Source organism: Lampris incognitus, chromosome 12 (assembly GCF_029633865.1).
Source record: "Lampris incognitus isolate fLamInc1 chromosome 12, fLamInc1.hap2, whole genome shotgun sequence".
In the NCBI taxonomy this organism is placed as follows: Eukaryota; Metazoa; Chordata; class Actinopteri; order Lampriformes; family Lampridae; genus Lampris; species Lampris incognitus.
In genome coordinates this window covers 10,925,592-10,940,876 of record NC_079222.1, presented here as the reverse complement: position 1 = coordinate 10,940,876, position 15,285 = coordinate 10,925,592, and the positions used below count along the sequence as shown (strand labels likewise).

Here is a 15,285-nt window from a genome sequence, read left to right as displayed (position 1 = left end):
CAGTTTGAAACCAGATAGATTGATAGAAAGAAAGACGAAAAGTAGCTAGGTTCATAGGTCAATAGACAGGTTGGCAGACAGACAGCTAGATAAGATAGATAGACCGATTGATAGACAGAGGGATCATACACAATCAACATTACATTATAATATAATCGAAAATACAAAGTCGGAAACTTACTGGGGGTCCTGGTTTCCCTATGGGCCCTGGCAAACCTCTTAAGCCTGTCTCACCCTTGTGGCAAAGGAAGTAAAAACAAAGCCCATTTCTAAACTGTTTCACTTTATCAACATTACATTTATAATGTTAACACTTTTGGAGATGAAATGTAAACTTTAAAACAGAATGATAAGAAATGTTAGCAGCAGTTTACATTATTACTCTTCAATTGCTGTTCAAACATACACTTGAACATCATTTTCAGCCTCCTTCACTCCAAACATCTTTTGGGATTCCCATGTACTTTTATTTGTTATGGAGGGCTGTGAACACAGCCTACCAAATGTGTCTATGCAGTGATAAGGCCTTACCCTGTCTCCCATGAGACCTGCAGCCCCGTACATGCCCACACTGCCTGGAAAACCCTGCGGGAAGAGGAAAACAAGAAATGATGCAACAGGTGGTTGTTATTTCCCCGTTCTGTGTAATAGTACTGGAGCGTTGTCTGGTAAACTGTAGCAACACCTTATGAAACATGTGCAATTCAAGTGAAATTATGAGTACATTTTTTTTTGTCTAATTCAGCTTTCTATTATTTCTATAAATGTCGACCCAACACTGCCACTGTCAAGAAATCTTGGGGAAAAGATTTTTAGGAATAGTAGTAGGAGTAAGGTGGTATCTTACCAAAGATTATGAAAAGGAAAGTAACATTTTCTTTAGTGTCTTCCATGTGTTATTTTCTAGAATGATACAATGATACGTTAGCTACACTGAACACTGCCCAAATCAAAGCAAAACTAATTTGTTTTCTGTCTAGTTCCCTTAGTTGAAAAAACATCTAAATCAGCTCGTCCAATGACACAACACTTATGGTTTGCCTAATACATCCAACTGGTACCTGATGATGGTAAACGTTTTCACTGACAAAAAGTGTCAGATGAAAGAAAGAAATTGGTTTGGATGTGTTGTGGACTTCAGCTCAGCGTTCCAACACCATCGTCCCAGATATCCTCCACTCCAAACTCACCCGGCTCACTGTACCAGCCCCCATCTGCCAGTGGATTAAAAGCTTCCTGACAGACAGGAGGCAGCTCGTGATCCTGGGGAAAATCACATCCAGCACCTGGAAAATCAGTTCTGGCGCCCCCCAGGGATGTGTGCTCTCCCCTCTACTCTTCTCCCTCTACACAAATGACTGCACCTCAGGTGACCCATCTGTTAAACTGCTGAAGTTTATGTACGACACAACCATCCTTATCAGCCTTATCTGGAATGGTTACGAGTCTGCATATAGACAGGTGGTTGATCAGCTGGCCCTCTGGTGGGCCCATAGCAACCTGGAGCTGAACATGCTCAGAACAGTGGAGATGACAGTGGACTTGAGGAGGAGGCTCCAACACTGCCCACCCCACTCCCTCACCATACTCAACAGCACAGTGTCTACGGGAAAACCTACAGAATTCTGGGTTCCACAATTCCTCAGGACCTAAGGTAGGCATCCAACATACACATTCATCAAAAAGGCCCAGCAGCGGATGCTCTTTCCCCGCCAACTCAAGAAATTCATCCTGCCGCAGGAACTGCTGATTCAGTTCTACACTGAAATAATCCAGTCTGTCCTCTGCACATCCATCACTGTCTGCTTTGGATCGGCCACCAGACAGGACAGGGACAGACTACAACGGGCAGTTAAGTCTGCAGAGAAAAGCATTAGTGCCAACCTGCCCTCCATTCAGGACTTATACACCTCCAGACTCAGGAAATGGGCAGGCAACATCACTGCAGACCCATCACACCCTGGTCACAACCGGTTCTAACTCCTCCCCTCTGAATCAGAATCAGAGTACTTTATTCATCCCCGAGGGGCAATTGGGTAGAGTAATTTCCTCTCGGGGAAATTATCCAATTTGGCAGGTGCTACAGAGCGCTGCACCCCAAAACAACCAGATTTAAAAACAGTTTCTTTCCGCGGGCTGTCATCAAATGAAGACTTAACACTGCCAAATAAATCCAACCATTTGTATACACAGTACTGTACATTGTATGTATACTGGTACCCTCTGTCATGTCCATCTACCTCAGGCATGTATGTAAGTAACCTGCTAACATTCTTTTCAGCATCTCTGACATATTCTCTGCACCACTGCACCTTATCACCTCTTGTTTCGCTTGTATATAGTCAATGCTTGTGTTGTGTTAGTTTAATTATTCTGTGAAGTACACTGACAGAGCCACGAAACCGGAGTCAAATTCCATGTATGTGCAAACCTACATGGCCAATAAACATGATTATGATTCTGCCCTGTGTATGAACCCTTATGTCTGGCATGCCTTTATGCTAAAATATCACTTACATACATGCCCACTGGGCCCTGGGATCCCTCCACGCCCGGTTTCCCTGTGAAACCCTAGATAACAGGCACAAATGAATTACACACACACACATGCATGCACACACATAAACGTAAAACATTACATATAATTTGTGCAACATTGTTATGGATAATTTCTTGGCTATGTTACCATTACCATCTAGTATCTATATACCTCACAGAAAGCTGAATCAGTTCATCAGCACAACAGTTATGGGGAGAAACGTTTCATCAGTCATCTAAGTGACCTCTTCAGTCTAAACTGACTGCAGGTACCCCTGAAGAATTCCGAGACTGAAGAGGTCACTTAGATGACTGATGAAACGTTTCTCCCAATACATGTTGTGTCGATGAACTGATTCAACTTCCTGTGATTTCTTTGCCTGGATTATTAGTGCTTGCATCAAGACATATATCTATATACCTGTCTACCTGTCTGCCTTTGTCTGTCTGACTGTCTATCGATCTATTCGATCTATCTGTCAGTCTGTACCTACCTACCTACCTACCTACCTACCTACTCTCTCTCTCTCTCTCTCTCTCTCTCTCTCTCTCTCTCTGTCTGTCTGTCTGTCTGTCTATCTAGGTAGTCTAGTCGATATGTGTGTCTGTTTGCGTTGTGACCAACCCTCTCTCCTGGGGGTCCTGGTATGCCTGGAGGTCCGGTCTTCCCAGGAGGTCCCTATCAAAGAAATAACTGCTGTCAGTGGTGATGGCTGGGGAAATAACCTTTATAATTCTCCTATTCAGCTGCACTAAAAATTCCCGGGATAATATGAACTTCATGATGACAACAAAAAAAAATGATGTGCTGAAAACCTGAACACCACCCATAGTAGACAAACCATATAATGGATGTAAAAATGCAGGCATGCCATCAGCATCAAGAGAAAACAAAGTTGCTTCCCCGATACACAACAACGTGTTTGAAATCCTCTTTCATATGCACAACTCTTCCACTGGTCAAGAATGAATACTTCTCTTCCGGCCTGATTGCTCTGGCTCTGAGGACACTTCAAGGCTTTGAATCGCCAGGGTTTCCATATTCAATGTGATAAAGCAAATAAATTAATTATTGATTAATAAATGAGCAAACTTACTGTAAAACCTGGTGGCCCATCTGGGCCTCTCTCACCAGCGATCCCTTGAAACCCCTAAAAAAGGCAGAAGAATTACACTGATGAATCCGGTATGAGTGAAGGGTAAGAAAATGTTGCAGGAAATTAAGTAACTGGGACAAAAACAAATGGCAGGAATAGAGAAGGGAGAGAGGTAAAACTATTATGTGTAGCCAAAGCCAACAAAAACATTAAAATGTAAAACCAACAAGAATTTATTTCTTGAAATTAGACCAAAATGTGTACGCTAAGGTGTGAAGCGTTTTCTTTAATTGTTTGGATTCAAAATATCTTAATTAATCTACCATTTAACAGGTTACTCACCATTTACCTGGATGGAATTCTACATGAGGTGACACCGCCAATGCTGTTCTGGGTGTTCGGATAATTTAAGAGTTCAACTGAACCCAGTTTAATTAGACACCTGTCTGTTTGTTAGGTTTACCACTTTATAGTTTACTAAGTAAATAAAGAAGGTACATTTACAAAGGCTACTATGTACAGCAAGGTATGAAGAATATGGTCTTGAGAATTAGAATTAGATAAATAGCATGCATTATTGTACAATTACTGGTTTTTTTTGTTTTTGGATTTCCCCCCCTTCTCCCCCCCAATTGTACTTGGCTTACTACCCCACGCTTCTCCACCCGGTCGCTGCTCCACCCCCTCTGCCGATCCGGGGAGGGCTGCAGACTACCACATGCCTCCTCCGGTACAAGTGGAGTTGCCAGCCACTTCACCTGACAGTGAGGAGTTTCGCCAAGGGGCGTAGCGCATGAGAGGATCGCGCTATTCTCCCCCAGCTCCCCCTCTCCCCATGAACAGGCGCCCAGACCAGCCAGAAGAGGCGCTAGTTCAGCGACCAGGACACACACCCACATCCAGCTTCCCACCCACAGACACAGCCAATTCTGTCTGTAGGGACGCCCGACCAAGTAGGAAGTAACACGAGAATTCGAACTGGCAATCCCCGCGTTGGTAGGCAACGGAATAGATCGCCACGCCACCCAAATGCCCACAATGTTTTTTAATAGGAAATAAGTAAGGTGCAACCCAAGGGATTGGGTTTGCCACAAAGCCTTGAGGGTATCTGGTGCAGAATCTCAGACAACACACTAAACACATCCAAAATGTTTGAATTCTATTATTATATATGTTTCTACAAATGATTTGTGTGTTTGTGTGTGTGTGTGTGTGTGTACATGTACTATTATGCCCGCAACATGAAGTGAGTAAGGAATCATATTTGACCAGACCACTACCACATTCTCCTACAACTGCCAAATGTGAGTCATTTTATGAGTATGTCACCATACCCACTATCTTTAACTGGGTAGTAACAGGTATATTCTGTCCTATTAATTTTCTTTCCTCAGGCTCCATTTGTTGTGTTTGCCTGGTCATGACCTTATATATAAATCTGGTCTGGCTTGTAAAAACGATTACAAGGTGTTTTATTCTGTTTAACCGAGCAGTTTCAGCCCTTAAGGACTAAGAAGGCAGGTTATGGGATGATATCATGACAACACACTGAAATGGTTTTGAGGCGGAGTATTAAAGTCTTACCATTGGCCCGTCATCGCCGGAATGGCCAACAGGTCCGGCGGGACCCTGAAAAAAGAATGGATACCGTAAACCCAATTTTTTTCTGAAAGGTTGGGGGGTTGTACTGTAGTAGAAGTCATTCAGAGGGTCACATTGTCAATAGAACTGCTTGAAAGGATGCTGTCGTCATAAACTGAAAACCTAGTGACTCTTAAATTGGGTCTTTTTTTCTTTTCTTTTTTTATCTTGCATTGCCTTTAATGATTACATATTTCCTTATGCAAAGCCTTATGAAACTCTTTCCCTCCATCGCTTCATAAATAAAACAAATACATGGCTGTCCATCTGAAAATGATAGTTTTTCTTCATGCCTAAAACACAATTTTTAGATATTCTCAGTTTTCACGTGGCAGCAGTAATATGCAATATGTGTGCAAGACCCCATTGCTCACACCTAGATGGTTCGAGCAGACGGTAAGAAACTCTGTACCCCAAGTAAAGACAGTACCCCACATGACATCATAACAACCCTGTTTAAATGTCTACCCAGCTATCTCTGAAAATAAAATAACTGATAAAATACATTTAACAGTGGCTGAAAATGAGGAGGTCCTTGCCTTGTTCACGAGGACGCTACTGAGACAGCTGTCTAACAGAACCATAAAAACACACTGCAAAACATGTCCATCTAACGGTAAGTTGCTAACTCTTGTCTTTAAATTGTGATTTTCTTTAAGCAGTTGGGAAGTAAAGAGAAAAAAAATTGTCACTTAATTTTTTTTTCTCAAATGACATCATATTGAAACAGGTGGAGGATTTTTACCTTACACTGGCCTTACAAAATGATCTGTTAAGACATAACGGCTCTGGAAAAACATTTAAATGAACTCAACCAGATCAGTGGATTACAACAATTTTCGAACCAAGATAAGATTATAGGACAGACCGGATGCAGCTTTAAGCAAACGTGGATCTTGATGGACCTTGTTTTTCTTTAGCAATATAGCCATCCACCCATCCATTTATCCAAGCTGCTTATCTGAATTTGGATAGGCCGTCAGTCCATCACAGGGCCAACACACACACACACACACACACACACACACACACACACACACACACACACACACACACACACACACACATTCACACCTAGGGACAACTTAGTACGGCCAATTCACCTGACCTACATGTCTTTGGACTGTGGGAGGGGAGGAAACCCACCCAGACACGGGTAGAACATGCAAACTCCACACACAGGACGACCCGGGACGACCTCTGAGGTCGGACTACCCCAGGGGCTCGAACCCAGGACCTTCTTGCTGTGAGGCGACCGCGCTAACCACTGCGCCACCCCCACATGAAGCAATATATCCCATAAACAAAAACAACACCACACACTATTTGGCATGCTTCCTGGTCAAATATTAGAACGCAGGAGTAAGATTTCAGTGGGTGCTGGGTTTAAATGAGCTGATGATAGATGCTGACACAGAAAAACATGTCATACACAACCTTGCACAACATACTCTACAACGAAAACTACACACTGTATGAAGACTGCCATCTGCTGCTTAAACCAATAGTAATTATACCACATGAGGTGCCTTTACACTTGAAATAGTGGCAAACATATTTGGTATTTCCTTAGTAGAAGCGTTCATACATTTGCAGTGCGAACTTGGGACTTGGTTGCTTTAAAAAAAATTGCACATGTCAACAAGTAATGTCATCACGAATTCAGTCTTTCATTTTTCTTGGAAAAAAAAAGAAAGATTTTGATGACAATGTACTGTGCAGTAGTTCTAGAACAATCAGTTATAGGCCAACACGGCACGAAAACTGCAATCACAGCAAAGAGGAAGCAAGAGAAAATGAAAAATAACAGACAAACTACACAAATCATATGGAGAGATATAGTGAATAATCCTCTGGCTATCAATTGAGCTGGCTACCCAGCAGATTTAAGATGCTGATAGAAATGGCTAAATGTAAAAAACGTTATGGCGCTTTTGTTACCTGAATTCCTAGAAAAGCAAGGGGCACGGCTATATAAAAGCTAAATTTTCACATCATTCCTAAAAAAATGTCAGATGTCACAAGTTGATGAATCAAGTTGCCTTGGTTTATCTAACCGTCCATTCATCCATTATCCAAACCGCTTATCCTGCTCTCAGGGTCGCTGGAGCCTATCCCAGCAGTCATTGGGCAGCAGGCGGGGCGACACCCTGGATAGGCCGCCATGCCATCACAGGGTCCACACACGCACACACACACACACACATTCACACCTGAGGACATTTAATATGGCCGATTCACCCGACCTACATGTCTTTGGACTGTGGGAGGAAACCGGAGCACCTGGAGGAAACCCACGCAGACACGGGGAGAACATGCAAACTCCACACAGAGGACGACCTGGGACGACCCCCAAGGTTGGACTACCCCGGGGCTCGAACCCAGGACCTTCTTGCTGTGAGGCGAGGTCCCGCTCTAACCACTGTGCCACCGCACCGGCGGCCCTGCAATCAAACCAAACTTTGGTAATAGTGGGCCTTCGTCAGGGAGTGAGGCATTGAGCCAGTGTTTTGAATTCTATGTTTTCCCCACTAGATAGGCAAATGCACAACAATTTTAAGCTTCAACGTCAATTGGGGGTAAATAAACCCTACTCAAACCTGCGACGGCTGCGGAACCAGAACCAAAATTCCTGCCATCCATCACTCATACAACAAACAAAATAGCATCGTTTGGTGGAGCCACTGGTGTATATATAGTATGTGGAAGGACACAACAGACACACTGGCATGAGAGCATTGAGAGTGGTGTGATGATGGTATTGAAATATGATATAGAATGGGAACCTGTGTACCAGGCTTTCCTTCTGCTCCCTCAGTCCCAGGTGGCCCTGGCAAACCCTGTAATGAAAGAGCACAACAACACACAGACAACAATAATATACAGACACACAAAAGATACACACGTACTCCAGCAAATATGACTATACAGACAAACACACACATATGCAGGCAGAGAGACACAGATTGAGAACACAACACATGTACAAAGAGAGAAACACATTGATACACACACATACACAAAAATACATTTATACATGCACAAAAGACAGAAAAACATACCACACACACACAGTTTATCCCATTCATCTCTGCAAAAGTGGTGTACTCTCACTTGTTGTTCAGCCTCCTTTTCAGAACGTACCTTGTCAGTGTCTAAAGCAATCTGAATAGATTCATTATGTAAGACTATTCATACAGTCTGTTTTTCAAACTTATTTGTTGAATGGACGTAGACGACTATGATACAAAAGACCGCCCTGCACGACGGCGTGATTCTGCTGAAGCCCTCGGCCCATGACGGCTTATCAAATAATGGCTGCGAGTTCATTTCAGAGGGTGTCTCTTGTTGAAACGCAGTCCAGTGAGGCAACATTAGTCAATAGATGAGGCTAAGATTTGCAATATACATCATGAAAGGAAAGAAATTGGGCATTTTGGCTTCTAATAACTGTTGTTGAAAACCCATTCCCATTCTTTAGCATGTGAATAGGCATATCTGCTTGTGCATGTCCCCGTGTTGTGTGTGTGTCGGTGTTTGGGTATGTGTATTTACATGTCGGTGCACAGCACGAGTGCCTGTGTTTGTATTTTGGTGTCTACGCTGTGGTTTCTAAAGGACCTCTGTTTTATAGCTTCACTGCCAGCACTTTCTTTAGTTATACTTGTGAAGTTGTACACCATTCATCACTTTGCCTCGTTTTTTTTTTCATGTTGGATATCGTGCACCACTTTAGTCATAGTTGGTTGCTTCATAAATAAACCGAGTTGACTTCCTTTGAAAACATTTTGTCAAATTTTAAGGAATGAATCTTACCGATGGGCCAGGCTGGCCAGTGCGACCCCTCTGTCCAGTCCGACCCTGGAGAGGAAAGTAAGCAGCAGTTGAACATACAAGCAGAAACACACCCATACAAAACCAGTACTGACGTACAAAGAACCCCATACTACACATAGCATTAGCCTAGCAACCTGACACACTATAAATCCTCCGTCTATGGTTACAACCTGAATGCTTTATGAAAAAAATGGGTGCGTTCTGCAATGCTAGGACCGGACTACTTGGCAGATACTTGGGTGATAAGTTTCTGGGTCCTTCTGTCTCTTTCTCTTGTATGTTTAGACCGCCTGGGTGAAACCTTTAGACACCGCCCATGTATTGGTGAACAATTGTATAAAAATCTGTGTTCCAAAATGTATTTTCACTTTGATTAAGAGTACTTCTGAAGGGCGTCTGGGTAGCGTAGCGGTCTATTCTGCTGCCTACCAAAACGGGGATTGTTCGAATCCCTGTGTTACCTCCGGCTTGGTCGGGTCCCCCCAGTTCCCCCTCCCCCCTGAACAGGCTCCCCGATCGACCAGAGGAGGCGCTAGTGCAGCGACCAGGACACATACCCACATCCGGCTTACCACCCGCAGACACGGCCAGTTGTGTCTGTAGGACGGCTGACCAAGCTGGAGTTTAACAAACTGGCGATCCCCATATTGGTAGGAAACAGAATAGACCACTACTCTACCTGGACGCCCTCAAAATTGTGTTTTTACATTAAAAAAAAAGTACATGAGTGTAATACCTTGCTCCCTCTTGGTCCTGGTTTGCCACTACGTCCATCCGGTCCCCTGTTCCCCTTCAAAAGTATTCATATATAAGTGACGGCAGCTGACCACTGACATCGAACATTAAATCAAAGTCCACACATCACCCACATATTTGTAAATATAAGTTGGCGATAGCTGTCATAGTTGGAGACACGAACCAGAAACAGTGTGGATTATTCTGATAAGGTTAGGATTCAGTTATGCGAATGTTTACATTATCCCCCCCCCCCACGCTATCTTGACTACAAACAATGGAAATTACTGACAGAACATCATTTGTGTTTGTTTTGTTGTGCTGGCATGGGAAAGTGACTTCTTTTTCGGCTAGCAATGATTACCATGTCGCAAACTGAGTACCGAGAGACTTCAGCAGAGTGCCTTCAACTGATGTTTAAATTTCACAGTTCACCTTCACTTTGTGCTGCAGATTGCTGAAGAGAGACTTCTTCAGTTTACTTTTTCTTGTCACAATTACAACACTGAGGAAAATTGAGAGTAAACATGCGTTTTCTGAAGCACAATACTTTGCTTGCCATGTACATGTTCATTTTCTGGGTTTATCGTCAAACGCTGTTTCAGTTTGTTTTTCTCATCTGACTTTTCCAAACCCGATTGGATAGATTTACAGATAAGACCACACTGATACATCTAGTTTATCAATCCCACAACTGGCAGTTGTATCAACAAATGGAGGCAGCTCACATTTCCTGGTGTTCAGTTGCACAAATGTTCACTGACCTTCAACCCCTGGCGGCCCTGTTTTCCCTGCAGACCAGTTTCTCCATTTTCCCCCTGAATGAAGAAATAAAAAAAAGTCACCCAAGCGTGTCTCCCTTTTCTCCTTCTCAGTCATGTGACTTCCTAAGGCTGAAAGCGCATGCAACACAACACTATGCTGAAATAAAAATGTACCCGAAAGGCCAATTTAATCTTCCATTGGGTAGTAAAATTTGATTTTCCACAAGAAAACAAATCTTCATACCATTATGATTTTGATGTGATTATGATGTTATGCTTATGTCCAATGCAAAATCTATTTGTACCATTTTGCTTAATTAAGCAACAATTTAATCTTGAAATTAAATTAATATTAAAGGGTCCGCGGTGGTGTAGCGGTCTAAGCATTGGCTTTGTGTTGATGCAGTTGCCCACGGGGGACCGGGGTTCGCGCCCCGGTCTCATCAGATCCGACTATGGCTGGATTCGACGAAGCAGCAATAATTGGCAACGCTGTCTTTGGGAGGGGGGCGGAGTCGGCTTGTGTTTGTCACATAAATGCGTCTGTGTGTGTCGGGAAAAGCAGTGGTTTGGCCTGGAGTTGCCTTGTTACGGAAGTAGCGAGGCGTCTCCTTCGAGACTGCCGGCCGGAGAGATGCAGTTGATACAGTACGAGGTTGGGTGTTTGAATTAGAATAGGGAGCGATTGGCCACTAAATTGGGAGAAAAAGGGAAAAATCAGGGAGAAAAAAAAACATTAAATAGTATATATTAAATAATATTATGTATATCAACATAATATATTATATAATGTATAAAATATATATTATTTTATATTAAATATTTAATATATTAAATATTAATATTAATTAAATTCAATTAATCTTGAAACAACTGGAAGTGACATTTTTTTTCAAGACCAGCCAAACAAGTCAAACTACCTAAAATGAAAATAGAAATATCACATTCATTTGACTTGACTCATACTGACTTGTTCTATTTTAATTTATTTATCTATTCATTCATTTATTCAGGTTTAGACACAAGACTAAACCACCTGACTAGATGGATATGTGTGTTTGTTTTCACTACAAAAAGTAAATAATTAATTAACACTGCCAGATCTAAGCCTTAGATTTCAAAATTGTGATTTTACACACACACACACACACACACACACACACAACAAAAACATCATGGTATAATAACACACTAATAAGTCGCTATTACAAAACAGGGCACTGAAGGACATAAAGACGTACAACTTACTACAGAATAACATGCTGTACCTCAATGCCTTTGGTACCAGGTTGGCCCTTGGCCCCTGGGAAACCTAAGAATCCCATGGGGCCCCTTTCTCCTTGAGGCCCCCTGATGCCTGTAGCCCCTTGAAATCCCTGAACATTAATGAGAGATAGACAGATAATGATGAATAAGTAAAAAAAAAGAAAAAGAAGTTTATTCTAATCATTCCATGAAGAAAAATGAAATAGTAAAACTCATACTCTGCCGCCTTTGGGTCCAAGGTCCCCCTTTTCCCCATCTGGGCCTCTGTTACCCTATGTAAGTTGGTAAGGACAGTGTTCATAAGTCAGGGAGGTCAAACCCGGTGAGTTACATGAACAAGTGTTTTACTACATCTATTTTCAGTACCCACCGTTAGGCCATGAAAACCCTTCGGACCTTGTGAACCATGAGCACCCTGGAATTAAATAGGAGAAGTTTTACATAATCTACATACTTTGTGTTAGTTTGTAGAATATGCGTGTGAATATGTTTCTACCTACTTTCATGCTTGTGTGTGTGAAATGTTATGTGGTAATATCCTGAAGATGATGCCACAACTCACCATTAGCCCTTCAAAGCCAGGTTCTCCCCGGATACCTGTGGGCCCTTGAGGCCCCTTATAAAAGAAATAGAAAAAGAAAAAAAATAATTAACCAAAAAAAAAAAAAGAAAAAAAGGGGGGGACATTATTAGATAAGAACTGCCAATGCATGATAACAAAAACCGAATACCTGTGTCTTTGTACATTAGCTTTCTGATGAAAACACATAACCGGGTAAGGGGTCAAAGTTTCAGGGGATTGTTCATGATACACATGATAAGAACATACAGCAGTTAAGATAGATAGATATATAAATAAATAAACAAACAAACAAACTGAATAAATAAAAATAAGTAAAATAACAAATTAAATAAATAACAAATATAGAGAGGTTGCAGAAACACCATGTTTGCTGACATCTGCCATTTTCGAACGCCCTCAGTATATACTGCACCCCGTTATTGCGGCATCGTTTGTGTGACTCAAGTGTGACTCAAGCGTTTGAGGGAGTGGGATGTCAAGCAACAGCAGCATCGACTCAGCTGGCCCAGCTTCTGTGTTCTTGAATGCAGCAATGTGGGGCGTGGGAGGGTTGTGTGTCATTTGCTTCCTTTTAGTTCATAACATTCTTTCACCCCGCTGATATTTACTTTACAGATTATACTCAAAAGAAACAAGAATATTACAATTTAAAGGTAGACTATGTTATATTTTTACCCTTATCTAGCTCACTCATTGGTTCTCTATTAATTAATGATGAATTCTTAATGTACTACATAATTGTTTGCTGCTATCCTCTGTACTTGCAACAAAAGTACTTTTTATGGGTCAAAAAATGTGCTAGCTCAAGACCAGCGTCGTCACTGATAAAATCGGAAGCTCAATGACACATCTGCAAAGGGCAGTCTGCAAAATCACTGAGCCCTGAGTTTGACAACACACTACACCTCACAAAACTGAAGTAAATCAATGGGTGGATATTTTTTAGCCATATTTATTTATGCTACTTCATTATTTTGATGACACATATTCTATTCAATCATTTATCTCCTCGGACCAATAGGTCCTTAATTAGTTGTAAGGAATGTCCTTGGATTGAGGGAGCCAGGCACTTGATATTAATTTACTAAGCACCATCTTTGAATGACTAATTTAGAAAAAAAATACTTTTTTCACCCTGTTTTTGGTTTAGTTATTATTTCATATTACATAATATACATATCATCCATCCATCCATCTACAATATACTTATATAGTGCAAATCAGGGCGGTGGGGGACTATCGCAGAAGGAAATCTAATGAAATAATACTCTCTTGCCTGACTGGGAGGGAGCAAGTGTGCAACTGCAGGACATGGTGTTAAAATATACTGTTATGCTGTTCCAGATTTTATCAATGCATTTCCGATTAAATTAAAATCTCTGTTTTGGTTTTAAGAAAACCGGTTGACACAAAAAGAAAAAGACTTACATGGTTTCCTTTTGGACCAGGAGCACCACACATTCCAAGACGTCCCTGTAAAAATACCACAACATAGTTGACTTTTAAGCTCCTGCCAACCACATCTTACAGTATTAATACATCCATGAAAATGTGCGCAATTGTCAATGACATTTGTCATAATATTGAGCACAACAGTATAAATGTGTATCTACAAAATCAAATTAACGGCACAGGAAGTACTTTATATCACCTTTTGATACACAACATTTGCATATCCCTTTATTACACGTGTCCATATCCACAAATTTGTTCATAACAAACCCATGGCAGCTGAAGCTACTGAGGTTCAAATGAGAATCATGGCCAGACTAAAGACAGTCAACCACAGGGCATGGCTTCCACGACTCAGTGACAAAGTACCATTACAAAGCCTGCTTGCAGACGTGAACACAGCCTTACGCAACAGCTCAATGGCCACCATAACAGAGACCAGTGAGCTTGTATATGCCACTGCAACCATAATCCTGGAGATGCTTGGGTATAGGATTAAGAACACAGGTCACCAACAATACCTGCATGGAAGAGAAGGCTGGAAGCCAAGATCGAAGCAGCATGGAGAGATTTTAGCTAGTTAACAGAGGTACAGAAAGGTGTGATGAAAGACAGGTCCTGGTTGAAGAAGTACAGCAAGCTGTCCATAAGTGAGGCCCTAGAAACTGACAAAGACTCACAGCTGTTGCCGCCAGGCTGAAGAGATACACTAGAGAAGTAGAAGCCAAAAGAGTAAATGTTCTGTTCTCAAAGAACCATCCAAAGTGTACTGCCAGCTGCAGAGTAACAAGGGAAAATCATCAGACCCACCCAGAGCAGAGACTGAGCAATACTGGAAAGATATATGGGAAAGGGAGGCATCACACAACACTAATGCCCAGTGGCTGGTGGGTTTAAGAGCACACCATAGCAACATCCCAGAACAAGAACCAGTGGCCGACATCCAATAGCGAGGCTCAAACATGAAGAGCTGGACTGCACCAGGCCCTGACATGATTCACGCCTACTGGCTGAAAAAGCTAACGTCACTCCATTAATGCCCCGTGACACAGATGAACCAGCTGCTAACATCAGGGTCTCACCGTGACTGGCTAACACAGGGGAGAACAATACTGATCATGAAGGATCCCCATAAGGGTATAACACCTTCAGGAGTTAGGAACATTTATTTGTCATTTCATTTCATGCAGTTGCGTACATGAAATGAACCAAACATCGTTTCACCCAGCCCACAGCAGTGCAATACAAAGACAAAAACACATATCCAAACTACAAGAACACATCAGCGGCATGGTGGCGCAGTGGTCACCTCACACTTGGGGGGGGGTCGTCCCGGGTCATCCTTTGTGTGGAGTTTGCATGTTCTCCGGCA

General features: G+C 42.1%; 1 long non-coding RNA gene across 1 annotated transcript; it reads right to left on the bottom strand.

Moving 5' to 3' along the window:
- Positions 1-2,546: 2,546 nt before the first annotated feature.
- Positions 2,547-9,130, bottom strand: LOC130121469 (uncharacterized). Its single transcript, XR_008811074.1, has 6 exons — positions 9,093-9,130; positions 8,071-8,116; positions 5,220-5,264; positions 3,636-3,689; positions 3,164-3,217; positions 2,547-2,571 (listed from the first exon to the last, which is right to left on the bottom strand). It is a non-coding gene; the product is annotated as an uncharacterized LOC130121469 (long non-coding RNA).
- Between the last annotated feature and the right edge of the window lie 6,155 nt (positions 9,131-15,285).